The following is a 27,233-nucleotide window of genomic DNA, read 5'->3' as shown; positions in this document are numbered from 1 at the left end:
ACTTTTATCACAAATGACTTTCCTTTATATTCAAGTTAAAGCATTATATTTTTCTTATAAAATATGTAGGTAGATTATATTAACTATAAATTTTATTTCAATATAGTACAAGTATTACAAAATACACTACAAAAAAAGGATGTGGGGGCACCTAGCTGGCTCAGTAGGTTAAGCGTCCAATTCTTGATCTCACCTCAGGTCTTGATCTCAGCGTTGTGAGTTCAAGCCCTGCACTGAGCTCCTATTCATAAAAAAAAAAAAAAAAAGACTTGAGTCCAACAGGGTTTAGAATCAATGGTATAAAGTTCATCAAGGTTCTTTATATTTACTGTCAAACATAGAAAGACATTTTCTACAACGTCTTTACCAATTTGCATTCTCACTACATTGATGGATATACATAGTATCACAATTAATAGACTTGTAATACAAGTTTTTAATTTTAGTCAATTATCTAAAGGCAAAAAAAGTTCTTCTGAGTTAAACTGCATTTTTCTGATTACTTATAAAATCAAACTTTATTTTACTAAAATTTGAATTTCTGTGTTTGGTCACACCAGTGTAATTTATAGATGTTTCACTTAAAACATTAGTAGTCTTTTTACTGCAGAGTAAATGATAACCATGTGAAATGTTAGAATTATGAGTCGTGGTTTCATTAACCTGTTGCTTGCTTATCTTAGACTTTGTTACTTTTAATACATTAAGGTATACTATCCAAGTAAACTGAACACTTCAGTATCTTAGAGAATATTGGCTTTGAGAATAATTCTTTCTATAATAAAAAAGGGCACTGAGGGAAACCTGCCTGGCTCAGTCCGTAGAGCATGAAACTCTTGATCTCAAGGTTGTGAGTCTGAGCCCCATGCTGGGTGTAGAGATAATGTAAAAATAAAATCTTTATGGACACCTGGGTAGCTCAATCAGTTGGGTGTCAGACTCCTGAGTTCAGCTCAGGTCATGATCTCAGGGTTGTGAGATCGAGCCCTGGGTCAGGCGCTGGGCTCCATGGAGAGTCTGAGATTCTTTCCCTCTGCCCCTATCCTGCTCATGCACATTCTCTCTCTCTCTAAAATAAATAAATAAATCTTTAATAAAACTCTTTAAAAATATATAAATAAATTTTTTCTTAATTTCAGGGTTTTAAATTCCACTTAGTTAACATATTGTGTAATATTAAGTTTCGAAAATCGAATGTTTTAAAAAACAGAACACTTAAATCTCCAAAAGACTTAAACACTTAAATCTCCATACACTTAAATTTGAAACACTTAAATCTCCATAATAAAATCTTGCTTTCAAAGAAAAAAGAGTTCCAAACACATTCCAATTTCAAATACTCCTGGAAAGTAAGTTTAAATTAACTAGAGCTTATCAGTTAATGGAATGCCCTAAATAGACGTCACAGAATGCTAACCATATGTCATTTGTTACATTAGAAATCATTACAAACTATATTTTTTCAATTTTAATTGTACTACTGCCATTATTTTTTCCTTTAAAAAATATTCCACTCATAGCATACCCTATGTACTAACAGAATCCATATTCAAAAGACATTCTGGTTTGAAAAATACTACACATAGATCAATGGAATAGAATAGACAATCCAGAAATTAACCCACAATTACACAGTCAATTAATCTTCTACAAAGGAGGCAAGAGTATTCAATGGGAAAATGTCTTTTCAACAAATAGTATTGGGAAAGCTGGTCAGCTACATGGAAAAGAATGAAACTGGACCACTTACACCATACACAAACATAAATTCTCAAAATGGATTAAGGACCTAAATGTGAGACCTGAAACCATAAAAATCCTGGAAGAGAGCACAGGCAGTAATTTCTCTGACATCAGCCGTAGCAAAATTTTCCAGATACGTCTCCAGAAGGCAAGGGAAATAAAAGCAAAAATAAACTATTGGGACTACATCAAAATACACACAGCAATGGAAACATCAACAAAACTAAAAGGCAACCTGTAGAATGGGAGTAGGTATTTGCAAATGACATATCTGATAAAGGGTTAGTATATTCTACTCTATAAAGAATTTATACAACTCAACACCCCCCCAAAAAAAATAAAAATCCAATAAAAAAATGGACAGAAGACATGAACATTTCTCCAAAGAAGACATCCAGATGGCCAACAGACACATGAAAAAATGCTCAACATCACTCATCATCAGGGAAATGCAAATCATAACTACAATGATATATCACCCCATACCTGTCAGAATGGCTAAAATCAACAACACGAGATAACAAGTGTTGGTAACAAGGAACCCTCCTGCACTGTTGGTGGGAACGCAAACTGGCCCAGGCACTCAGGAAAACAGTACAGAGGATCCTCAAAATATTAAAAATAGAACTACCCTATGATCCAGTAATCACACTACTGGGTATTCACCCAAACAATATAAAACCACCAAGTCAGGGGCGCCTGGGTGGCACAGCGGTTAAGCGTCTGCCTTCGGCTCAGGTCGTGATCCCGGCATCATGGGATCGAGCCCCACATCAGGCTCTTACGCTGGGAGCCTGCTTCTTCCTCTCCCACTCCCTCTGCTTGTGTTCCCTCTCTCACTGGCTGTCTCTATCTCTGTCAAATAAATAAATAAAATCTTTAAAAAAAAAAAACAAAACAAAACCACCAAGTCAAAAGAATACATGTACCCCCATGTTTATAGCACCATTACTTACAATAGCTAAGATATGGAAACAATCCAAGTTTTCACTGGTAGATGAATGGATAAAGAAGAGACGGTATATATATACAACAGAATATTATTCAGCCATAGAAAAGAATGAAATCTTGCCATTTGCAATAACATGGATGGAGCCAGAGAGCATAATACTAAACAAAGTATGTCAGAGAAAGACAAATGCCATATGATTTCACTCATATATGGAATTTGAGAAACAAAACAAATGAGCAAAGGAAATAAAAGAAAGAGACAGAAACAAACCACAAAACAGACTCTTAACTACAGAGAACAAAATGGTTACCAGAGGGGAGGTAGGTGGGAGGGTGGGTGAAATAGGCGATGGGGATTAAGCGGGAGTACACTTTTGAGATGTGCACTGGGTGATGTATGAAACTGTTGAATCACTATTTGTAAACCTGACACTGTATGTTAACTACACTGGAATAAAATTAAATTACGTTTTTCAAAAAATGCAAAGCATCCCAAAATTTATGGAGAACATCAAACTACAGGGTCCTCTACAATTCACACCATTTACCCTACATTTTTCTTACACCTTCCACTGATAATCACTGAACAAATCATATTTGAAACAAGCTACACTGGGGCACCTGGCTGGCTCAGTCAGTAGTGCATGTGACTCTTGATCTCAGGGTGGTAAGTTAGGCCCCACATTGGACATGGAGCCTACATAAAAATAAAAAAAAAAAATTTTTTTTAAAGAAACAAGCTCCATAAATTAGCTATATTCACTTAAAAGGCACTAGAGAATTTTAAATAACTCCCACATTCCCAACAACTTTTTAAAAGTCATTATTATCAGGTAAAAGTTTAAACATAAATTTAGATAGAACAATGGAATTCCAAAGAGGAGACGGGACATTGTTGGTATTATTTCTTCAGACAAAATGGGTTGATGAAAAAGTTTTAATTCAGCAGATTCCTAAGCCTAAAAATGTTAATACTTTCCTACAAAGATTATAAAACAATAAATATCATATCACCCCATTATTCAAAAATATATTGCTAACCTGTTTAAGATACTCATTTAAAATAAATGGTCTTGGGGCGCCACCAGGTGAGTGTCTGACTCTGGGTTTTGGTTCAGGTTATGATCTCAGGGTCATGACAGAGTCCTGCATCGGACTTAGTGGGGAGCCTGCCTGAGATTCTCTCTCTCCCTCTACCCCTCGCCCTAGTCACATGTGCACTCAACACTCTTTCTCTCTACAAAATAACTAAATCTTTAAAAAATAGTAAATAAATCCTTAGAAAATAAATGTTTTAAAAATATAATATATTTTTAAGACTTTATTTCAGAGAGAAAGATAGCACGCGAGAGAGAAAGCATGAGTAGTGAGGAGGAGCAGGGGGAGAGGGACAGACAAACTCCCTACTGAGCAAGGAGCCCAACGCAGGGCTTGGATCCTGGATCCCAGGACTCCAGGATCATGACCTGACCTGAAGGTAGACACCCAACCAACTGAGCCACCATGATACCCCAAATATTAATTTTTATTAAGTAATGCTAATTTATTTTTTCAGTATTTTAGTCTGCCCTCCTTTCTTCTAAATATTCGATCACGTTTATCAATAAGAAAGATAAAAAAAATTACTCAAATTGGATATACATTTCCAAGAAAGATATCTCATCCCCACAACGCTCTCCCCTCACCCTGTCCCTTCTCTTCCACTTCCAAATGAATGGTATTTTGGGCATGGGGACTAATTGTTAAGCCTATTTAAATCACTATTGAACATAACCATGTTTTAGGGTAACACTGATTATTTTACTAAATAGATAAAACTAGTAAGACAAAGACTTACTACCAATTATCTAGCTCAAAATATGGTGACTTTCTTTAGCCTTTGAAAATACTGCTGAGGGAATTCTTGTACGTGATGGGTAAGTATTTTCTTTCTATTCTTAAACATTTTTCTTGTTTAAAATAATAAACAAAAAAACACACACACAAAAGAAAGTATGCAATGAATTACTATAAAGCAAACACCTACTATAAAGCAAACCACAGTCAAGGTCAAGAAACAGAACACTGCAAGCATTCAGAGCCTCCTTGGCTGTTCCTTTCAGGTAACAAACCCTTTCCTTTCCCTAACCTCTCATCACAACTCTGACTTCTAAGGTAAGTTCTTTTTTGTTTTTTAATCATTTTAGTCAACAGTGCAGGAGTGAAGTAAATAATTCTGATTTATTGGATATACGTTTTCATCTACCATGTGGACACACATTTTAGACAAAAGTTTCATCATCCAGACAGCTTCTGTTTCTCAATATAGTGGCAATGGGGGTCCAAAAGACTTACTGGGTGTCTTTTTCTTTTTTTAGGGGGGGAGGGAGATGTCAATCATCTTCATCCCAGAAATGTTATCCAATCAATTCTGGTACCTATTTATAACAAGTGACATCATAACAATCAGAAATGACTGTATCTAGCAGAGGATATCCACATGTTAAGTGCTGTGAGGGTGAGTCATGAGCCAAACTGTACAAGTGTATGATGATGCTGGTGAGTAACTAACCAACAGCCCTCACATCTAGGAACTGACTCAGTGCCAGAAAGCCATCTGGATGGCAAACAGTAACATGAGAAGAATTTTAAATAGCTTTACAGCTGTAGAAAAAGAACTATTCCAGGCTCCAAACCTTTTAGTCCTGTCTGCTGTCATTTTGAAAATAAGTTGTAATACATAAAATTCAAACAGCATCCTAAAAAGCTGGCATTTCTCCCAAGCCATTTCAGGATTACTACTTTAGATACTAATTTAACTTTGGTCTATGCAAGTATTTGTCTGTTTAAATGCTTTTCTTCAGAGACCAATTATTCTCCTAAGCTATCCAGCCATGAATGACAAAATGCTTCTGTCTCATTTCCTCTTCACTAATGACAGTAAACAGAACTTGAAAAAATTTTTAAAGCCAGGAAAAATTGAAGAGATGTTTTCTTTGGGGCCAACACTCTTCTTTCACTGCCTATTCTATCTAGAGGACATGGTAAATCAGGAGAGGCAGGCTGACAGCGTCATCTCAGTGCTAGGCCTTGATCAAGAGAAAAAGACAGGAAAAAAAATTGGAATTCAAGTTAATAAGTATTTATTAGCTATTTATACTTTTTAAGACACCATATCACACACCTGACTGAGAGAAGAGGGAATTACAAAAATAAAACGTGGGCAATTTGCAACCCAGCCTGTAACAGAGAATTTAAGTTGGCTGAGACAGACGAATGGGCGATTTGTCTCTTCTGTTTCATTCAGATGGTGTACCTTCTTAAACTCCTGGAGGTAATAAAATGAGATAGTAAAGGCTCATATTACTCACTATAGTGTTTTCTACCTCAATCCACACAGAGCCTCAATCACAAGAGATGAGGATGGACTATTGGAAATGGGAAATATAAAGTAGCTGCCTGAACTTCACAAAGGAGATTGGAAGGTAGTGTCTAGGGATCAAGAGACCTTACCTGAAAAGTTGAGGCAGCAACACAGTATTGCTTTCATGAAACGCCCCCCTCCACTGCCACCCACTGCCTCAGCCTATGACTTGTGCACAACAGAGAACAAGTACTAGAAGTTACATGGTTTGGAGTATAATTCATTATAGGTCACTAAGTCTAGTTTCTCAAAAAATTGAAATCTTGGGGCACCTGGGTGGCTCAGACGGTCAGGCATCTGCCTTCAGCTCAAGTCATGATCTTGGGGTCCTGGGGTCGATGCCCACATTGGCCACCCTGTTCAGCGGTGAGTCAGCTTCTCCCTCTCTCTCCCCCTCTGCCTCTTCCCTCTGCTTGTATGCTCACTTGCGCGCTCTCTCTCTCAAATAAATAAAATCTTTTTTAAAAAAGAATCTTAAGTCTTCATCTATTTATGCTTCAAACCACTTTTGGCTACTGTCCTGTATTTCATTTAAACAATAACCTATAGTTAATCTAATAAATAACATTTTGTTTCAAAAACCTCAAATACAGCATTATTTTTAAAACACCATTACTTGGGGCACCTGGGTGGCTCAGTCGGTTGAGCATCCACTCTAGATTTCTGCTCAGGTTATGGTCTTGGAGTGGTGGAATTGAGCCTGGTTTGAGGCTTGAGATTCTCTCCCTCTGCCCCCGCCCCCCACTGCCCCACTCACATGTGCATGGTTGAGAGCATGCGGGCTTTCTCTTTCTCCCTCTCGAATAAGTAAAATCTTTTTAAAAATATTTTATTTGAGAGGGAGAAAAAGACAGTGAGAGAGCAAGAGAGAGCACAAGAGCAGGGGGAGGAAAAAGCAGACTCTCTGCTGAGCAGGAAGCCCGATGTAGGGCTTGATTCCAGGATGTTGGGATCATGACCTGAGCCGAAGGCAGCTGCTTAACCAACTGAGCCATCCAGGTGCCCCAATCTTTAAAAAAAATTTTTTAAATAAAAGAGCATTACTTTTTCTCTTGTCATGAGAAGTTTTAAGATCTACTCTTAGCAACTTTCAATTATGCAATGCAGTATTATTGACTACAGTCGCCATGCTGTATATTACACTCCCATGACTTATTTATAAATAACTAGAAGTTTGTACCTTTTGACCCCCTTCACCCATTTTGCCCACACCCCACCCCTGCCCTTGGCAATCACCAATTTGTTCTATATATCGATTAGTTTGGTTTGGGGCTTTTTTTTTTTTTTTTAAGATTCCACATATAAGTGACATCATACAGTATTCGCCTTTCTCTGAATTATTTCACTTAGCGTAATGCCCTCAAGATCCATCCATGTTGTTACAAATGGCAACATTTCCTTCTTTTTATGGCTGAATAATATTCCTGTGTATGTGAGAGAGTGTGTGTGTGTGTGTGTGTGTGTATACATCACAACTTCTTTGTCCATTCATCCATCGATGGATGACACTTAGGCTGCTTCCACATCGTGGCTATTGTAAATAATGCTGCAATGAACTGAGGGGTACAGACATCTTTTTCAGTTACTGTTTTTGTTTCCTTCAGATAAATACACAGAGGTGGGATTGCTAGATCAGACAGTAGTTCTAATTTTAATTTTGGGGGGAATCTCCACACTATTATCCATTATGGTTCCACCAATTTACATTTCTACCAACACTACACAAGGGATCCCTTTTCTCTACATTCTCACTAATATTTGTTACTGCCTGTCTTTTTGATACTAGCCATTCTCAAAGGGTGAGGTGATTATCTTGTGGTTTTTTAATTTCCCTGTTGGTTAGTGATATTGAGCAACTTTCAAATACCTGTTAGACATCTGCAGGTCTTCTCAGAGATACTCAGATCTCTGCCAACTTGGGGGAGGGGGCGCTATTAACTTGTATGGGTTAATTATATCTTTTGAATACTAAACCCTCAACAGGTACATGATTTGCAAATATTTTCTCCCATTTGGTAGGTTACCTTTTCATTTTATTGACGGTTTCCTCTGCTGTATAGAAGTTTTTTAGTTTGATTTAGTCCCATTTGTTTATTTTCGCTTTTTTTTTTTTTTGGCCTTTGCTTTTGGTGTCAATCCAAAAACTCATCATCAAATCCAAAATATCCTTGCCAAAATCAAAGTAGGGGAGCTTATGATCTATGTTTTCATCCAGGAATTTATGGATTCAGGTCTTAAGTTCACATCTTTAATCTGTATTGAGTTAATTTTTTCTACGGTGTAAGACAGGGATCCAGTTTCATTCCTTTGTATGTAGCCGCCCAGTTTTCCCAGCACCTTTTATTGAAGAGACTCTTTTTGCCCCCACTGTATTTTCTTGGCTCCTTTGTCATAAATTAATTGAACATACATACATCGCTTTATTTCTGGGTTCTCTACTCTCCTCCACTGATCTATGTGTCTGTTTTATGACATTAATACACTGTTTTAATTTCTACAGCTTTGAAATCTAGTTTGAAATCAGGAAGTATGATACCTCTAGCTTTGCTCTTTCTCACAACTATTTTGGCCAGTCAGGATCTTTTGTGGTTCCATACAAATTTTAAGATTGTTTATTCTATTTCTGTAAAAATTAAAAATGCCACTGGAATTATAATAGGAATTGCACTAAACCTGTAAATTGCTTTGGGTAGCATGGACATTTTTACAATATTGTTTTTTTCTAATCCATGAGCACAAACTATCTTTCTGTTTACTGTGTCTTCCTTGTTACATCAATGTTCTATAGTTTACGTGTGCAGTTCTTTCACCTCCTTGGTTACATTTATTCCTAGATATTTTACTACAACTGATATATTTTTATGTAAATGGGACTGTTTTTGTAATTTCTCTTTCTGATAGTTCATCAAAAGAGTATAGAAATGCAACAGATTTTTGTATATGCCAACCTTACTGAATTCGTTTATTAGCTCTAACAGTTTTTTGATGCAGTCTTTAGGATTTCCTACATCTCATCTTCATTTCTTCATCGGCTAATAATGACGATTTTAATTCTTTCTTTTTTTTAATGGGTGCATTAGGCCTGTTATTTTCTTTTCTTTTTAAAGATTTTACTTATTTATTTGACAGAGTGAGAGGGCACAAGCAGGGGGAGCAGCAGAGGTAGAGGGAGAAGCAGGCTCCCTGCGGAGCCCAATGAGGGGCTCAATCCCAGAACCATGGGATCATGACCTGAGCCAAAGGCAGAGGCTTAACCATCTGAGCCACCCAGGTGCTCCTTTTCTTTCTGATTTGGATGCCTTTTATTTCTTTTCCTTGCCTAAATGCTCTGGCTAGGACTTTCAATACTATGTTGATAAAAGGGCTGAGAGCAGGCATCATTTTCTTGTTTCTTGATCTCAGGGAAATATTTTTCAAATTTTCACCATTAATGTATGATGTTGGCTGTGGCCTGTCATACATGGTATGATGTTGAGATACGTTCTCTTCGTACACACCTTGTTGAGAGTTTTTATCATAAATGGATGTCAAATTTTGTCAAATGCTTTTTCTACATCTATTGAGATAACATGGTTTCTAAACCTTCATTTTGTTCATGTGATGTGTACCATGGACTGATTTACGGATATTGAACCATCTTTCCATCCCCAGAATAACCTTTACTTACTCACAGTGTATAATTCTTTTAATGTATTGGTGAATTCGGTTTGCTAGTATTTATTTTTTTAATTTGAGAGAGAGAGAGAGACAGAGAGAGAGAAAGCATAAGCAGGGGGAGAGGCAGAGGGAGAAGCGGGCTCCCAGGGAGCCCAATGCAGGTCTCCATCCCAGGATCCTGGGATCATGACCGGAGCCGAAGGCAGACGCTTAACCGACTGAGCCACCCAGGCACCCCAGTCTGCTAATATTTTGTTGAGGATTTTTGAATCTATGTTCATCAGGAATACTGGCCTACAATTTTCTTTTCTTGTGGGCCCTTGCCTGGTTTTGGTGTCAGTGTAAAGCTGGTCTCATAAAATAAGTTTGTTAGAGTGCCCTCCTCTTCTGCTTTTTTGGAAGAGACTAAGAAGGATTGGTATTAATTCTTCTTTAAATGTTTGGTAGAATTCACCAGTGAAGCCATCTGGTCCTGGAATATTGTTTGCTGGGAGGTTTTTAGTTACTGATTCACTCTCCTTACCAGTAAGTTGTCTGTTCAGATTCTCTACTTCATGATTCAATCTCAGTTGAGTGTATAGTTATAGGAATTTATCCATATCTTTAAGGTTGTCCTATTTGTTGGTGTTAAAACAGCATCATTTGTCTCTTCTCTTCTTAATACACTATTTAAAATACTGCTTTGGGGGTACCTGGGTGGCTCAGTCATTAAGCGTCTCCCTTTAGCTCAGGTCATGACCCCAGCGTCCTGGGACAGAGCCCCACGAAGGGCTCCCTGCTCAGTGGGAAGCCTGCTTCTCCCTCTCCCTGTAGCCCTCCGCCCTGCTTGTCCTCGCTCTCACTCACTCTCTCTCTCTCTCTCTCTAATAATCTTTAAAAACAAATAAATAAATAAAATAAAATACTGCTTTGTTGTGGAGTTTTTCATTTTATTAATTTATACCACCCACATCACTTATTGTCACAAATGAATTAAAAGAGAAAATAAAATGGAAAATGTCATTAGTACTAATTTCCTATCACTAATACAAAAGCTAAACAAAAATATGTTCCCTGATTGAATTCAGCTCTTAAAACCAACCTACACTTTTCCTCTTGATCTTTTATTTAATTAAAGGAAAAGTTACAGGGCACCTGGGTAACATAGTAGGTTAAGCATCTGCCTTCTGCTCAGGTCATAATCCCGCGGTCCTGGGATTGAGGTCCCCATCAGGCTCCCTGCTCATCGGGGAGCCTGCTTCTCCCCCCCCTCCCTCTGCCCCTCCCTCCTGCTTGTGCACTCTCTCTCTCTCTCAAATAAATAAATGAAAACTTTAAAAAAAATAAAGGAAGAGTTACTATTAGGTTCACCTGACTTTATTTCTCATCTTGAAAAACGACACCATCTGAAAACTGAGGGAATACTCTCAAGGAATTTAAAATGGAGTGGCTAAAACGTTAGCAATGAAGAAAGCTTTAAGAAACAAAACAATCTAATAGAATATTTAAACACTAGCTGCAGGGCCCCCTGGGTGGCTCAGTCGGTTGGGTGTCTGCCTGCCTTAGGCTCAGGCAATGACCTGGGGGGTCCTGGAATCCACACCACATCTGGCTTCCCGCTCAGTGGGGAGTCTGCTTCTCTCCCTCACCCTCCGCCCCTCCCGAGGCTCGTGTGCCAACTCTCTCTCACACTTGCTCACTCTCTCAAATAAATAAATAAATAAAATCTGGGGTGCCTGGGAGGCTTAGTTGAGCAGCTACCTCTGCCTCAGGTCATGGTCTCAGGGTCCTAGGATTAAGCCCTACGTGGGACTCCCTGCTCAGTGGGGAGTCTGCTTCACACTCTCACCTCTGCCCCTTCCCACTGCCTGTGCTCACTCTTGCTCACTCGCTCTCAAATAAAAATAATAAATTAAATCTTTAAATAAAAAATAAGTAAAATAAAATAAATAAAACCTAGCTGCAAAACACTTGTAATTACATGATAAAGAGTTCTGCCTGGTGACCTGCAATGATTTTTTAAAAGGCCCCAAAATTCCTTTACTTCTACTCCTCCTTCTTTATTTCTCCTATAACTTCCTACTATTCTTTTTTTCCCTTCTACTGAGAATTGAGGACTATGCTCTTTCCTATTATCTGAGCTCTCTTTGGCCAATTAAATAAAGCAGAGGTAATGCAATAGTATCTAGACCCAGGTTTAAGAAATTAGTAGTTTCAACATGGCAGGGATGTCCACTATCACCCCTGACATTCAACATAGCCTCAGAGCGCCTGGGTGGCTTACTGCATTAAGCCTTTGCCTTTGGCTTGGGTCATGATCCCAGGGTCTCTCTGTCAAATAAATAAATGAAATCTTAAAAAAAAAAAAAAAGAAGACGACGACGACGAAGTCCTAGCCTCAGCAAACAGACAACAGCAAAAAGAAATAAAAGGGACCCAAATCAGCAAAGAAGTCAAATTCTCACTCTTCACAGATGACATGATACTCTATGTGAAAAACCCAAAAGACTCCACCCCAAAACTGCTAGAACTTACACAGGAATTCGGCAAAGTGGCAGGATATAAAATCAATGCACAGAAATCAGTTGCATTTCTATACACTAACAAGGAGACAGAAGAAAGAGAAATTAAGGAGTCGATCCCATTTGCAATTGCACCAAAAACCATAAGGTTCCTAGGAATAAACCTAATAAAAGAGGCAAAGGATCTGTACTCAGAAAACCACAGAACACCCATGAAAGAAACTGAGGAAGACACAAAGAAATGGAAAAACGTTCCATGCTCACGGATTCGAAGAATAAATACTGTTAAAATGTCTATGCCATCTAGAGCAATCTATACATTCAGTGCAATCCCTATCAAAATACCATCCACTTTTTTCACAGAGCTGGAACAAATAATCCTAAAATTTGTATGGAACCAGAAAAGACCCTGAATCACCAGGGGAAAGTTGAAAAAGAAAAACAAAGCTGGTGGCATCACAATTCTGGACTTCAAGCTCTATTACAAAGCTGTAATCATCAAGACAGGATGGTACTGGCACAAAAACAGACTCATAGATCAATGGAACAAAATAGAAAACCCAGAAATGGACCCTCAACTCTATGGTCAACTAATCTTTGACAAAGCAGGAAAGAATATCCAATGGAAAAAAGACAGTCTCTTCAACAAACAGTGTTGGGAAAACTGGACAGCCACATGCAGAAGATGAAACTGGACCACTTTCTTACACCAAACACAAAAATGGATGCAAGACCTAAATGTGAGACAGGAATCCATCAAAATCCTTGAGGAGAACACAGGTAGCAACCTCTGTGACCTCGCCTGCAGCAACTTCTTGCTAGACACGTCTCCAAAGAAACAAAGGTAAAGAACTACTGGAACTTCGTCAAGATAAAAAGCTTTTTTGCACAGAGCAAAGAAAACCAAAAGACAACTGACAGAATAGGAGAAGATATTTTCAAATGACATATCAGATAAAGGGCCAGTATCCAAAATCTATAAAGAACTTATCAAATTCAACACCCAAAGAACAAATAATCCAGTCAAGAAATGGGCAGAAGACATAAACAGACATTTCTCCAAGAAGACATACAAATGGCCAACAGACAAATAAAAAAATGCTCCACATCACTCGGCATCTGGGAAATACAAATCAAAACTACAATGAGATACCACATCACACCTCAGAATGGTAAAAATTAACAAGTCAGGAAACGACAGATGTCGGTGAGGATTCAGAGAAAGGGGAACCCTCTTACACTGTTGGTGGGAAGGCAAGCTGGTGCAGCCACTCCAGAAAACAGTATGGAGGTTCCTTAAAAAGTTGAAAATAGAACCATCCTATGACCCAGCAACTGCACTACTGGGTATTGACCCCAAAGATACAAATGTGATGTGAAGGGGTACCTGTACCCCAATGTTTACAGCAGCAATGTCCACAATAGCCAAACTATGGAAAAAGCCCAGATGTCCATCAACAGATGAATGGATAAAGAAGATATGGTATATATATACAAGGGAATACTACTCAGCCATCAAAAAAATGAAATCTTGGGGCGCCTGGGTGGCACAGCGGTTAAGCGTCTGCCTTCGGCTCAGGGCGTGATCCCGGCGTTATGGGATCGCCCCACGTCAGGCTCCTCTGCTATGAGCCTGCTTCTTCCTCTCCCGCTCCCCCTGCTTGTGTTCCCTCCTCTCGCTGGCTGTCTCTATCTCTGTCAAATAAATAAATAAAATCTTTAAAAAAAAAAAAAATGAAATCTTGCCATTTGCAACAACGTGGATGGAACTGTAGGGTATTATGCTAGGCAAAATAAGTCAATCAGAGAAAGACAATTATCAAATGATCTCACTCACACTGGAATTTAAGAACAAGGCAGAGGATCATAGGGGAAGAGAGGAAAAAAATAAATGAAATCAGGGAGGGAGACAAACCATAAGGGACTCTTAATCACAGGAAACAAACTGAGAGTTGCTGGGGGGCAGGGAAGATGGGGTAACTGGGTGACGGACATTAAGGAGGGCACATGATGTAATGACCCCTGCGTATTATGTAAGACTGATGAGTGGCACCTAGGTAGCTCAGTCGGTTCAGTCTCTGCCTTTGGCTCACGTTCATGATCTCCAGGTCCTGGGACTGAGCCCCCCATGGAGCCCTGCATCAGGCTCCCTGCTCAGCAGGGGGTCTGCTTCTCCCTCTAGCTCTGACCCTCCTCCCTGCTTGTGTCCTCTCTCTCTCTAATAAATAGATAAATCTTTAAAACAAAAAAGACTGATGAATCACTGACCTCTACCTCTAACACATTGTGTTAACTGAATTTAAATTTTAAAAATTTAAAAAAACAAAAGAAAAAGAAATTGGTAGTTTCCACCTGCTACCTCTTAAAGACACCTGCCTGTGAGATGTTCATTCTAAAAGCCACGTGTATGTGGTTTGACCAACCCCAACTGACTGCCAGCACCAGCAGCCAGATTTCTCAGTGAATAGGCCCTTCATGACTCCAGCCCTCAGATTATGAGTTTCTTTACTTGAGGCCCAGATATCATGGACCTGAGACAAGATGACCCTGCTGTACCTTGTCCAAATTCCTGACCACAGAAGAAGGGCATAACGAAATGGATGTCTGACACCATGTTTCGGGGTGGTTTGTTACAGCAAGAGATAGAATATAATCTATTAAGAGATCAAATTACAGGCACACCTGGGTGGCTCAGTTGATTAAGCATCTGCTTTGGGCTCAGGTCATGATCTCAGGGTCCTGGATCCAGCCTTGCCTCAGGCTCACTGATCAGCAGGGAGTCTGCTTTTCTCTGCTCCTCCCCCCACCCTTGCCTCTGTGGGGCATGCTCACTCTCTCAAATAAATAAAATCTTTAAAAAAGAGAGTTAATTCGTTTGTTTCTTTAAAAAAAATACACACACACACCATCTTCTTAAATATATTTTTCACAAAGGCATTTCTTATAAGAAATATCTTCTTATACACAAATAGCTTCAGAATATTAGCAAACCAGTTAATCTCTGAAATTACAACCACCCAAACCAAAATTCTACTGAAATTAAAATGGAACTGAGAACTAAAAACTAAAATTAAATTACCTGTGGTAATCTTAATGTTGCTATCAATTCCCCCGAAAATGAGGTATATGTTAAATGAGTTTTTAAAAATGTCTTTATATGAAAATGAAAATTCCATCAACTTTGATATATCAAAACTTCTGTTAAAAAAACTGTCAAGACAACTTCCTTAAATAATTGCTGAAATTAGACTCCAAATTTATAAATTAATACAAGCTGTAGTCAACTTCCTTAAATGTCTATAAATTATTTTAAATTCTTATTTTTCCAAAGAAAATGCAGAATATTTTAAAAAGTTCTTAATTTTTTTTTTTTTTTTAGATTTTATTTATTTATTTGAGAGAGACAGAGCATGAGCAGGGGTGGGACAATGGGAGTGGAAGAGGCAGACCTGCCACTGAGCGGGGAGCCCAACAGGGGCTGGGGAGCCGACTTGGGACTCAACCCCAGGACCCCAAGGATAAGCCAAAGTCAGATGCTTAACTGACTGAGCCACCCAGGTTCCCCTTAATTTCCTATTTCAAAGCCAACTAATATTTTGTCTACAACTTAGCACAAACACATAACCTCAGAATTATTTCATCTCACATTATAAGCTTCCTTCACTATAAGAACATTATGAAGTTTGTACCTAGGACCTGGATAAACCTACAAAGCTATGAGTAGCCTGGCTATTAAAATAAAGAGCCAACACTAACGAAAGCAGCTTTTAGCATCTCATATTCCTTCAAAATTGCAGTGGAGGGACGCCTGGGTGGCTCAGTTAAGCGTCTGCCTTTGACTCAGGTCATGATCCCAGGGTCCTGGGATCAAGTCCCACGTCAGGCTCCCTGCTCAGCAGAGAGCCTACTTCTCCCTCTGCCTGCCACTCCCCCTGCCTGTGCACTCTCTGACAAATAAATAAATAAATAAAACCTTAAAAAAAAAATCTCATTGGAACAAGGTGAATGAAGACACAATGGAAACACTTACCTTATGCCTTTTGAAGTTGAACTCTAAGGGAAGAAGAACATGTGCGTTATAAACTTTTGGAGTATAGCTCCCTTATTTTATACCTTAAGAACTGAGACCTACAGAAATAAAATGACTTTCCCAAGGCCACTGTGGCAGGACTGTTTTTCTCCTTCCGTAATTATGGGAATGTGGCTGGGCACTAGATATTCCAACCTCCTGAGCCATATGAAATGGTCATGTACTAAGTTCTCCTTAGTGGAATACTGAGTGGAAATGACCTGTGCCACTTCAGGTGAGGGATTTTAAGAAAACTGTTGTGCCGCCTACACCTTCTCTTTCCTCTTCCACTGCTCATAAAGGATGAAGAGTCAAGAGATGGAAGAAACCACCTGGAAGAGAGCCACCCACCAAAGAGAACCATCTACCTTAGATTATTCTATAAGTAACAAATAAACATCTATTGTGTTTGAGCCATTATTCATTTTCATTCTCTTAGAGCAAATTGGACTTCACTAATTTAGTCAAACACATAGTTTAGGTAGCTGCAGGGCCATGATTAAAAACCACATATCCTCCCTCAGTCACATTCAGTCCAATGCTCTGCCTACTCTGCAACTGTATTTTCCTCTCACCCTACTCCAACCCAACAGAAAACAGAATTATGAAGAGGAGTGGGAGAACAACACTGATGAGATCATGTTTATGATACTAGCAAATCATTCACTCCAATTTAAACTCAACAGCCTTCATCCTTGTTTATTACTTTTCACAATGTATTTTTTAATCCCCTGGTAGAAATGAACGTATTTACAGTCTTCTTTCTCCTCCAGACTAGTCACCTGACTAGAATTACTATATTTTTAATAAATAAATATAAAGAAACAAAGTATATGAATTTGAGGCATGTATATGAAAGAATGCTAAGGAAAGGGGATATTTTAACACAGACTTTAAGAGAGGAAATTAGCTAGGTAAAGTGAGAAAGAACATATCCAAAGACCTAAGAAACCTCAAACATTTGAGGAATTCAAAGACAGCCATTAGGAACATGGAAAAGCAGGAAACAGGCAGAATGATACTGGAGAGGCTAGCTACATTCAGATTCTGGTAGGCCATATTAAGGTGTTGCCCTTGATATAAAAAAAACTGGAAAAGACTCAATGAAGAACGTTGAACAGATAAATAAAAATAGATCAAATAGATGGGCAGGGGTGAAATACGTAAAGGGGATTAATAGTACATTTATGTTAATGAGTACTTATTAATAATGTATAGAACCGCTGAACCACTATATTGTACACCTGTAACTACTATAACACTGTATGGTAATTACACTGGAATTAAAATTAAAAATTGATCAAATAAACAATTCTTACAAATTTTAGTGAGAAAATGAATACGTAAAAATCATGAACCCAACAGACAAATGGGCAAAAGAACAGAACACAAATTTCACAGCAGCCCAAAAAATCCATAAACATATGGGGGGAAACATTCAACCTCATTAGTCATCAAGGTAATATAAATTAAAACTGCAAAGAGATATCATTTCATAAATCACTGCTGGTGGGAGAATAAATTGATTCAACCTCTTTCAGGATCTGGCAACAAAAATTCCATTACTTAAGTACATATCCTTGAAAAACTCTTAACCAATGATGTCACACATACATGAATACTCAATGTGGAATTGTTTATAATATCTGAAAACTAGACACAACCTAAACATACATTAACAGAATGGATCAGTAAGTTGTACTGAATATTTTACAATATGGAAAATTAGAAGCTATACACATCACCATGAATGAATCTTACAAACAATGTTAAAAGAAAAAAAAGAATATATACAATATGATTCCATTTACTTAAGTATAAATACAATGTTAAATATTTTTCAGAGATATACACATAGATGGTAAAGCTATAAAGAAAAACAGGGTTGGGGCGCCTGGGTGGCTCAGTCGGTTAAGCGTCCGACTCTTGATTTCGGCTCAGGTCATGACCTCAGGTTCATGAGACTGAGGCCCATGTGGGGAGCCACGCTCAGAGTGGAGCCTCCTTAAGATTCTCTTCCTCTCCCTCTGCCCCTTCCACCCACCCAAAAAAAATAAAGGAAAAAAAGTAAGGAAATAAACTATTCATCTAAGTGTAGCTTGGGGAAAGGAAGAAAAATATGTCAGAATAAGACACACAGGATTGGCCTGGCTATTATGCACACAGGTTTTATTTTTCATTGTGTTCGTTAAATTATACATTTTCATTTTCTTTTTTTTTTTTTTTTTAAAGATTTTATTTTTTTTTTATTTATTCGACAGAGATAGAGACAGCCAGCGAGAGAGGGAACACAAGCAGGGGGATTGGGAGAGGAAGAAGCAGGCTCATAGCAGAAGAGCCTGATGTGGGACTCGATCCCATAACGGCAGGATCACGCCCTGAGCCGAAGGCAGACGCTTAACCACTGTGCCACCCAGGCGCCCCATACATTTTCATTTTCATGTGATCTTCTGTATATATGCTAAATTTCACACTTTTTTTTAATGGATTGAGAGCAATAACATATGTAAAGTTTCTAGGCAGCACCTGGCATAGAGAATCCATTTGATGGGAACCCATTCCCCATTTTGCTCTGTGACCTCCATGTGGTGATTACTTAACCCAAGTTCCAGATTTCTCCTGTCACCTGCAGTTGCTTCTCCTCCAGCAGTGCTCCAACCTAAGAATCTTCACCATCCTCATGCCCTTACTGCTTCTCCTTATAACCTTTGTCTTTACTTCTAGATTCTGGGAAGGAACTGACATTAGCAGCTAACTGACATAAGGCGTTATGATTCTACTAAACTTTATTCTTGCTACCCTTGCCAGTATCTAGTGAGTTCCTGACCAACAGGGACAGGCTCTTTTATCTTTCAGGTTCAGTACAGCGCCTGATACCAGACATGAGTAACCATCTGCTGAATGATGAATAAATAAATACAAACATTATAGAGCTAAGCTACTAACTGAAAATAAGATTAAAGTTTAAAATCAGGTTGGTGCAGGAGCACCTAGGTGGCTCAGTCAGTTCAGAGTCCAACTCTTGATTTCTGCTAAGGTCATGAACTCGGGGTCCTGGGATCCAGCCTCATGTCAGGCTCTGTAAGGGAGTCTGGTTGAGATTCTCTCTCTCTCCCCCTCCTTTTGCCCCCCCTAAAATAAATAAATAAAATCTTTAATAAAAATAAAAACAGGTTGGTGATTATTCATATTCCCCAGGCCCTTTCATAGCACTGGTTTTGTTTTTTTTTTAACTAAAATATAGTCGACATACAATGTTATACTAATTTCAGGTATTCAACATAGTAATTCAACAATTCTATAAACCCTTCACAGTTTTAAAGAAGCCTCTCTTGGCTGCTCTGGAACAGCAGAAAGATACCTCCAAAGTTGCTTTAAAATCTCTGCCCACAAAAACAGTGGATTTGGGGGCGCCTGGGTGGCTCAGTCAGTTAATTGGCTGCCTTCAGCCCAGGTCATGATCCCAGGGTCCTGGGATCAAGCCCTGCATGGGGCTTCTTGCTTAGCAGGAGCCTGCTTCTCCCTCTCCTTCTGCTTGCCATTCCCCCTGCTTGTTCTCTCTCTCCTGCTCTTTGTCAAATAAATAAATAAAATCTTAAAAAAAAAAATAGTGGATTTGTAGTCATGGTCTGTACATAATAATCTCCAATCAATAATTTTTATAACTGAATTTTAAAAACTTTGAATAAAAAATTAAGATCTTTTTCAAAGTAACATAAATTATTGAAGTTTTCATTTATTTATTTTTAAGTAATCTCTTCACCCAACATGGGGCTCAACCTCATGACCCCGAGATATAAAGAGTCTCATGCAAGCCAGGCGCCCCACATAAATTATTTTCCATTTCAGTTTTAACTATTATAATATTTATAATTATACTTAAAATATACTCTGTACTATGCATTGCAATTGTTAATCGTCCATATAAGCAAAACAATGATATTTAATAAGATATATGACATAAAGGCATGCTTTTATACTGGAAAACTGTATTGACATCAACAAGACAGCCATTTATGTTGCCCTTTATATACTACTTCCTCTGTCATGTGGCAGTCAAAAAGGCTAAGTGAGATGCTTGCAGCAAAGAAAACAGTTTTGAAAGGTCATGGTACGCAGATAGCCAGAATTTCTTTCACAATATCCTCACTGTCTATGGTAGACTATATGGACAATCTGACCACAGTTATTTTCTGAGTAAAAGCAAAAACCATGTTATCAAAGGACCAGAAACAGTAGGCACTCAACAATATGATCTTTATGAACATTTTTTCTAACTGCATAAACATTCAACACACATTAAAGAAAAAGAACCCTAAGGCAAAGACAAGAACTGGAGAAAGAGGAACTAGTTAAAGACAGGAAGGCAAGTTTAAACCACTCAGTTTATTCACAGTGCTCATGTAACACGATAAGAAGCTTCTAAAGCAAGTTTTTTTTTTAAGATTTTATTTGACAGAGAAAGAGAGAATACAAGCAGGCAGGGCAGCAGGGAGAAGGAGAAGCAGGCTCCCTACTAAGCAGAGAGCCCAACACAGGGATCGTTCCCAGGACCCCAGAATCATGACCTGAGCCAAAGGCAGACATTTAACCAACTAAGCCACCCAGGCCCCCCATAAAGTAAACTTTTTGAAATTAAAACATGTCATTTACCTACAAAAAGCATAATTATAACAATATTAAAGACAATAACTATAATCTACTTCAAAATTTCCAAATCTTAACAACAACTACAAACATGGTGCAAAGTTTCAAAAACTCTGCAAGAGCTATAATCCCATCTTTTCCCTTAATAATTCTTATTGGTCTGTTATCCATCTAAACAGACAATATCTTTCCTGAACTGTTACACAGATAATGTGTTAGTCAACAGCAAGATGAAAATTTCCCAACATCCTTATAAAATTTCCAATCTCAGAAGTTTACAAGTATACTCTCTGGGGGAAAAAAATCATTCTAGCTCATTTAATCATCTTGTTCTATCCCGGGAAATTATAGTTATTCCTGCCTACTAATCAAAATGCAAAGCTTTCTCCAGAGCCAAGTGAAGGTACTTGTATATTAGATATCACAGCCAAGTTACAAGACACAGTATGCGTAAGTTTCTGGCAACATATTCTTTTTAAGCCTCCAGAATTTTAATTCTTGTGAGGCTCTCTCACTAAAATTTAACAAGAACACAACTTTCCTTACCAGTTCTGACGTTATAGCAGAGCATGAGGATTTGTGTTACTTCTATAACTACTAAAAACAATCTACGATATACACTCTTCTAAAAAAATACACATACTTAAAACATTCCACTACTCAAAACCAAAAGTAAACTACAAATGTAGCCCTTGTATATCAGTGGTGGGAAGGTAAAATGGTGCAACCACTGTGGAAGAATACGGCAGTTCCTCAAAAATTTAAACACAGACTTACCATACGATCCAACAATTCCACTACCCAAAAGAATTAAAAGCAGGGGGGCACCTGGGTGACTCAATCAGTTAAGCATCTGACTCCTGATTTCGGCTTGGGTCATGATCTCAAGGTCATGAGATCAAGGCGGACACTGGGCTCTGGGTTCAGCAGGGCCACTACTTCTCTCTCTCCCTCTTCCTTTGCCCCTGCTCCCTGCTCGTACTAAGATAAATAAATCTTAAAAAATAAAAAAGCACTAAAAGCAGGGATTCACACAGGTATCTGTAAACCCAAGTACACCCAAGTACAAGTAATATTACCACCAGCAGCCAAAAGATAAAAAGAAAAAATTTCAACCAACAAATGGGATTTTTAAAATGTGGTATAAACATACAAAGGAGTATTATCCAACCTTTAAAAAGGATACAGTGACATATGCTACAGCATGGATGAACCTTGAGGACATTATGGTATGTGAAATAAACCAGTCACAAAAGAATAAATATTGTTTGATTCCACTTACATGAGATATCTAGAAGAGGTAAATTCATAGAAAAAGAAAGCAGTATAATGGTTAAAAGTAGATTGGGGTGAGAGAGCAATGGGGAGTTACTGTTTATTGCATACAGTTTCAGTTTGGAATGATGAAAAAGCTCTGGAGATGGACAGTAGCGATGGCTGCACAACACTGTTGAATGTATTTAATGCCAGTGAATTGCAAACCTAAAATCAGTTAAAATGTTCAACTGTGTTATGTATATTTTACAATTAAAAAAAATACTAAATCCAAATAAACTTATTCAAGAACTAAAAGCCGTCCATGCCTCTAACTTACCTTTCTCTTCCTACCTCCCTGTTATACTAAAAAATCTGTTTTATTGTACACCTCTTCTATTACTAGCACTTTCAGATACTCCAAACACCTGGACTCACGTTCATTAGCCACAAGTTACACCTCTCAGCTATAGCTTTGCCTTTCACTCCTCCCACATCCTCACCTCTAAATCTACATCCCCATCAGCACTCAAAAGAAAATGCAGGGGTGCCTGGGTAGCACAGTCGTTTAGCGTCTGCCTTCGGCTCAGGGCGTGATCCTGGCGTTCCGGGATCGAGCCCCACATCAGGCTTCTCCGCTGGGAGCCTGCTTCTTCCTCGCCCACACCCCCTGCTTATGTTCCCTCTCTCACTGGCTGTCTTTCTCTGTCAAATAAACAAATAAAATCTTAAAAAAAAAAAAAAAAAGCAAAGGCTGAACACTGGTCTACCACTCAACTCAACCAAGCCTCCTCTACCTTCACAATGTCAGCTTCCACTACCTCCTCCCTTACTGACCCCATTCAGGCCAAACTGGCCCTCTTACTGCTCCCAGAACACATCAAGCACAGTCCAGTCTCAGAGCTTTTGTATTTAGGTGACTTTAGCCTGGAACGCCCCCCCACCCCTAATCTAAATATCTACCTGTCCTGTTCCCTTAACTTTCCTTAGATCACCTAAAATGTCACCTAATCAGAGAGGTCTTCCCTAACCACCCCTTATGAAGTAGTAAATCTACCCCATCAATATCCCCCATCAATATCCACTTTTCTCTAATATATTTCCCTGATACACTTTTCTTAACAGTAGTCATCACCACCCAACACAGTATATATTAACTTATCTTCCACATCCTCATGAGAATATTCATTCCATGAGAAAGGGACCTGTTTTTGTTCACTGTTGTAATGCCACCAGCTAGCACAGTTCTTGATATATTAGATGTTCAATAAATATATATTGACTCAATCATGGCCTCCAGTCCCTTAATATATTCCCTTTTACCAAGCCTGCCTCCTATCGATAATTATTTCTACCACCAATGTCAAATTTTCATTTCCATCTAAAAGACTGTGCCAGCTAAATTCACAAGGCCTGACAGGTCATGCTAGCTTATCTTAAACTGGGACTTTATTGATTGCTCAGCAATCCTTTCTATTCTATCCTGGTGATCATATTAAGTTTCTCCACCATCATCTCTGGCCAACAGCCACTTATCTGACCTTTCTGCTTCCCCTCTACTCCTATAATCCATTTTCAATAAAGTAGCCAGAGAAATCATTAAAACATATATCAAGACACTTTTCTGCTTAAAACCTTCCTTAAAAAACTTTCTTGAGTCTAGAGCCCTTACCATGGCCACAGGGACCGACACAACCCAGCCCTACCTACTTCTTCAACTTCATCTCATGATACTATGGTCCTCTTCCATTCTGTTCTAGAGTAGGGAACTTTTTTCTGCTTCTCCAACACAATAAGCTTATTTCTACTTTGAAGTTTTTACCTTAGTTTGATTTTCAAGTGACTGAACTTTTGTCTTTCACACCTTATCTTAATGTCACCTCCTCAGAAGTAACCACCCAGGGGCGCCTGGATGGCTCAGTCAGTTAAGCATCTACCTTCAGCTCAGGTCATGGTCTCGGGGTCCTGGAATCAGGCCCCATGTCTGGCTTCCTGTTCTGTAGAGTCTGCTTTTCCTTCTCCCACTGTCCCTCATTCCACTCGTGCTCTCTAACAAATAAATAAAATCTTAAGAAAAAATTAAGGGGGCACCTGGGTGGCTCAGTCAGTTAGGTGTCTGTCTTTGGCTCAGGTCATGACCCCAGGGCCCCACATCCGGCTCCCTGCTGGGCAGGAAGCCTGCTTCTCCCTCTCCCTCTCCCTCTGCCTTCCACTCACCCTGCTTGTGCGCTCTTGCTCTCTCTCTCTCTGTGTCAAATAAATAAAATCTTTTTTTTTAAAAGATTTTACTTATTTATTTGACAGAGATAGAGACAGCCAGCGAGAGAGGGAACACAAGCAGGGGGAGTGGGAGAGGAAGAAGCAGGCTCATAGCGGAGGAGCCTGATGTGGGGGCTCGATCCCATAATGCCAGGATCACGCCCTGAGCCGAAGGCAGATGCTTAACCGCTGTGCCACCCAGGCGCCCCAAATAAATAAAATCTTTAAAAATAAATGAATGAATGAATGAATGAATGAATGAATGAATGAAGTAATCACCCAGTCACTCTACCAAGTGCCTAGTTTTAAAATTCTTTTCATTATCACATTACATTTTGGTACCATTTGGTATTTTTGGTATTTTTCTGGTTCTTAGAGGCAATTGGCGCCACGAGAACAGATCTTATCTATAAGAATACGTGGCACAAAGCAGATGTTTAATAAATATTTGGTGAATTTGGTGATTACAATGTTTTCCCTAAGTATTTTCTTCTCCCAGGATCCCAACACCCCTGCTAATTAACTATATGCCTAGCAGATAACCTCAATCCCTACCATCAAAAAAGCAGGATAAGGAATTATACAACTTTCTTCCTCTTTGCCTAAAAATTCTTTGATTTGCTTTCTTCCATTTCTCTGGTTTCTAAGCAGAAATGTTGCTGCTCTTCTGTTAGAATTAAGCCCTTGACCCATATCCTTGATCTCAATCCTTTCTACCTCCTCCTGGCAATTAATCACTCTAATATTTAAACTACTTATATATTTAAACTACTCTAGTGGATCATTCCCCTTTACCTAAAATATATTATGTGCTAATGCAAAACTATCTCCTACGTGGCTAAGTCCTCACAACTGCACAAACTTCTTGAAAAACATTCTACTTTATTCTTCATGCTGTGTAGTTTGTCAAACCATTTACTTAACCTCTTACAATTCACCCTGGTCTACTTAATTTGTTCTCTTGGTTATCAATAACCTTTTTTTTTTAAGAGAGAGAAAGGGGGGAGGGGCAGAGAGAGGGAGAGGGAGAATCTTAAGCAGGCTCCACACCTAACATGGAGCCTGATGTGGGGCTCAATCTCATTAACTCTGAGATCAAGACATGAGCTGAAATCATGAGTTGGACATTCAACTGACTAAGCCACCTAGGCACCCCTCAATAACTTCTTAATAGTTAAATTTAGTGGTGCTTTCCAGGGTATTAAAATCATTCATCTTTCTAGAGCATCTTATCCCTCTAAAGAGCCTCTCCCTGAAATTCCTTACTACGCTTCAAAGAAAGACACAACAAGATTCTGCTCTCCTTAATACTTTTCTTCTTATTTTTCCCCTTACTGATTCTTTTTAACAACAGCCACTCCTTTACTATAGGCATTTCCTAATGTCCTGCACTTAACATTTTTCTCTCTGCTAGGGCCCTGGAAATGTTACCTACTTTCACAACTGACACTCTATGTGAATTACTCCAAAATCTATTATATCCAGGTCCTAACGTATCTTTTTCTAATTTCCAATCTCATATTCCCACAATTGAGATATTCTAAAACTTCTACCTATAACTCAAAAAATGTGTCTAACAAAATTCATCATGCTACAGTTCCATCCACTAGACCATTAGTACCAGTTTTTCCTTGTGGTTTCCTTACTTCTTCCGTTCATGGTACCATCATACTTCAAGCCACCAGAACTCAAAATCTCAGATTCATTCGTATGACTCCTTTCTTCCATATTCTCTGCCAAATCTATTTCTGAAATCTCCGCTGTCAAATGAACTCAATCAGGAGTCATTATTTCACTTCTGCAGCCCTGATCACAGCTGTAATTAGCCAATTCATTTCATGAATATTTGTTAAGCACTTAACTTGCCTAGAAGCCCAGGTTAGTTGGCAAAATAAGCCCAGGCAGGTAACGTCTGTCCTTGTTAACTATATAACATAGACCATGTAATTTATCATCCATGTACTTTATCACTGGATGAGCCATGTAATTTATCATCCAAACCAGTAGACTGAAAAGCAAAAGAGGGCATTAAAAATAGGTTAACATCCAGGGGCACCTAGCTGGCTCAGTCAGCGGAGCATGTGACTCTCGAAGTGGGAGTTTTGAGTCTGAGCCCTACTTTGGGTGTAGAGATTACTTAAAAAAAATAAAATCTTAAAGAAAAGAGCTGGACATCTAGAGATTCAAGAGTGGTTCAATATCTGCAAATCAATCAATGTGACGTAAAACATTAACAAAATGAAAGATAAAAATCATATGATCATTTCAATAGATACAGAAAAAGCATTTGACAAAATTCTATATCTGTTCATGGTAAAAACTCTCAACAAAGCAAATTTAGAGGAAACACATCTCAACATAATACAAACCATATATGACAAACTCAAAGCTAACATCATACTCAATGGTGAAAAGCTGAAAGTTTTTCCTCTAAGATCAGGAGTAAAACAAGGATATCCACTCTCAACACTTTTATTCAACACAGTACTGGAAGTCCTAACCACAGCAATGAGACAAAAAAATAAATAAAAGGCATGGAAATTGGTAAGAAAAAGTAAAACTGTCACTATTTGCAAATGACAAGGTACAATACATAGAAAATTTAAAAAAAAAAAAAAACCCTACAGAGTCCACCAAAAAAAATATTAGAACTAAAAAACTGAGTAAAGTTGAGGGCACAAAACTAATATACAGAAATGTGTTGCATTTCTACATGCAATAATGAGCTAAAAGAAAGAGATATTAAGAA

At 38.5% G+C, this 27,233-nt stretch overlaps 1 protein-coding gene across 5 annotated transcripts in view; it reads right to left on the bottom strand.

The window, feature by feature from the left end:
- LOC117802625 (phosphatidylinositol 4,5-bisphosphate 3-kinase catalytic subunit beta isoform-like) overlaps positions 1–27,233 on the bottom strand; it is a 95,388-nt gene that overhangs the window by 26,157 nt on the left and 41,998 nt on the right. Inside the window, exons 3-4 of one of the 5 annotated variants that reach the window (XM_034661924.1) lie at positions 16,286–16,308; positions 194–241 (exon numbers count right to left, since the gene is read on the bottom strand). The exons of 2 other annotated variants lie outside the window; for them this stretch is intronic. The gene's annotated coding sequence lies outside the window, so the exon portion shown is untranslated. The remainder of the gene's footprint in view (positions 1–193; positions 242–16,285; positions 16,309–27,233) is intronic. 2 more of the 5 variants (XM_034661922.1, XM_034661923.1) reach the window with 2 other exon arrangements.

Source organism: Ailuropoda melanoleuca, chromosome 6 (genome assembly GCF_002007445.2).
Source record: "Ailuropoda melanoleuca isolate Jingjing chromosome 6, ASM200744v2, whole genome shotgun sequence".
Lineage (NCBI taxonomy): Eukaryota > Metazoa > Chordata > Mammalia > Carnivora > Ursidae > Ailuropoda > Ailuropoda melanoleuca.
The sequence above is the reverse complement of the archived record's forward strand: the minus strand, read 5'-3'. Positions and strand labels throughout refer to the sequence as shown.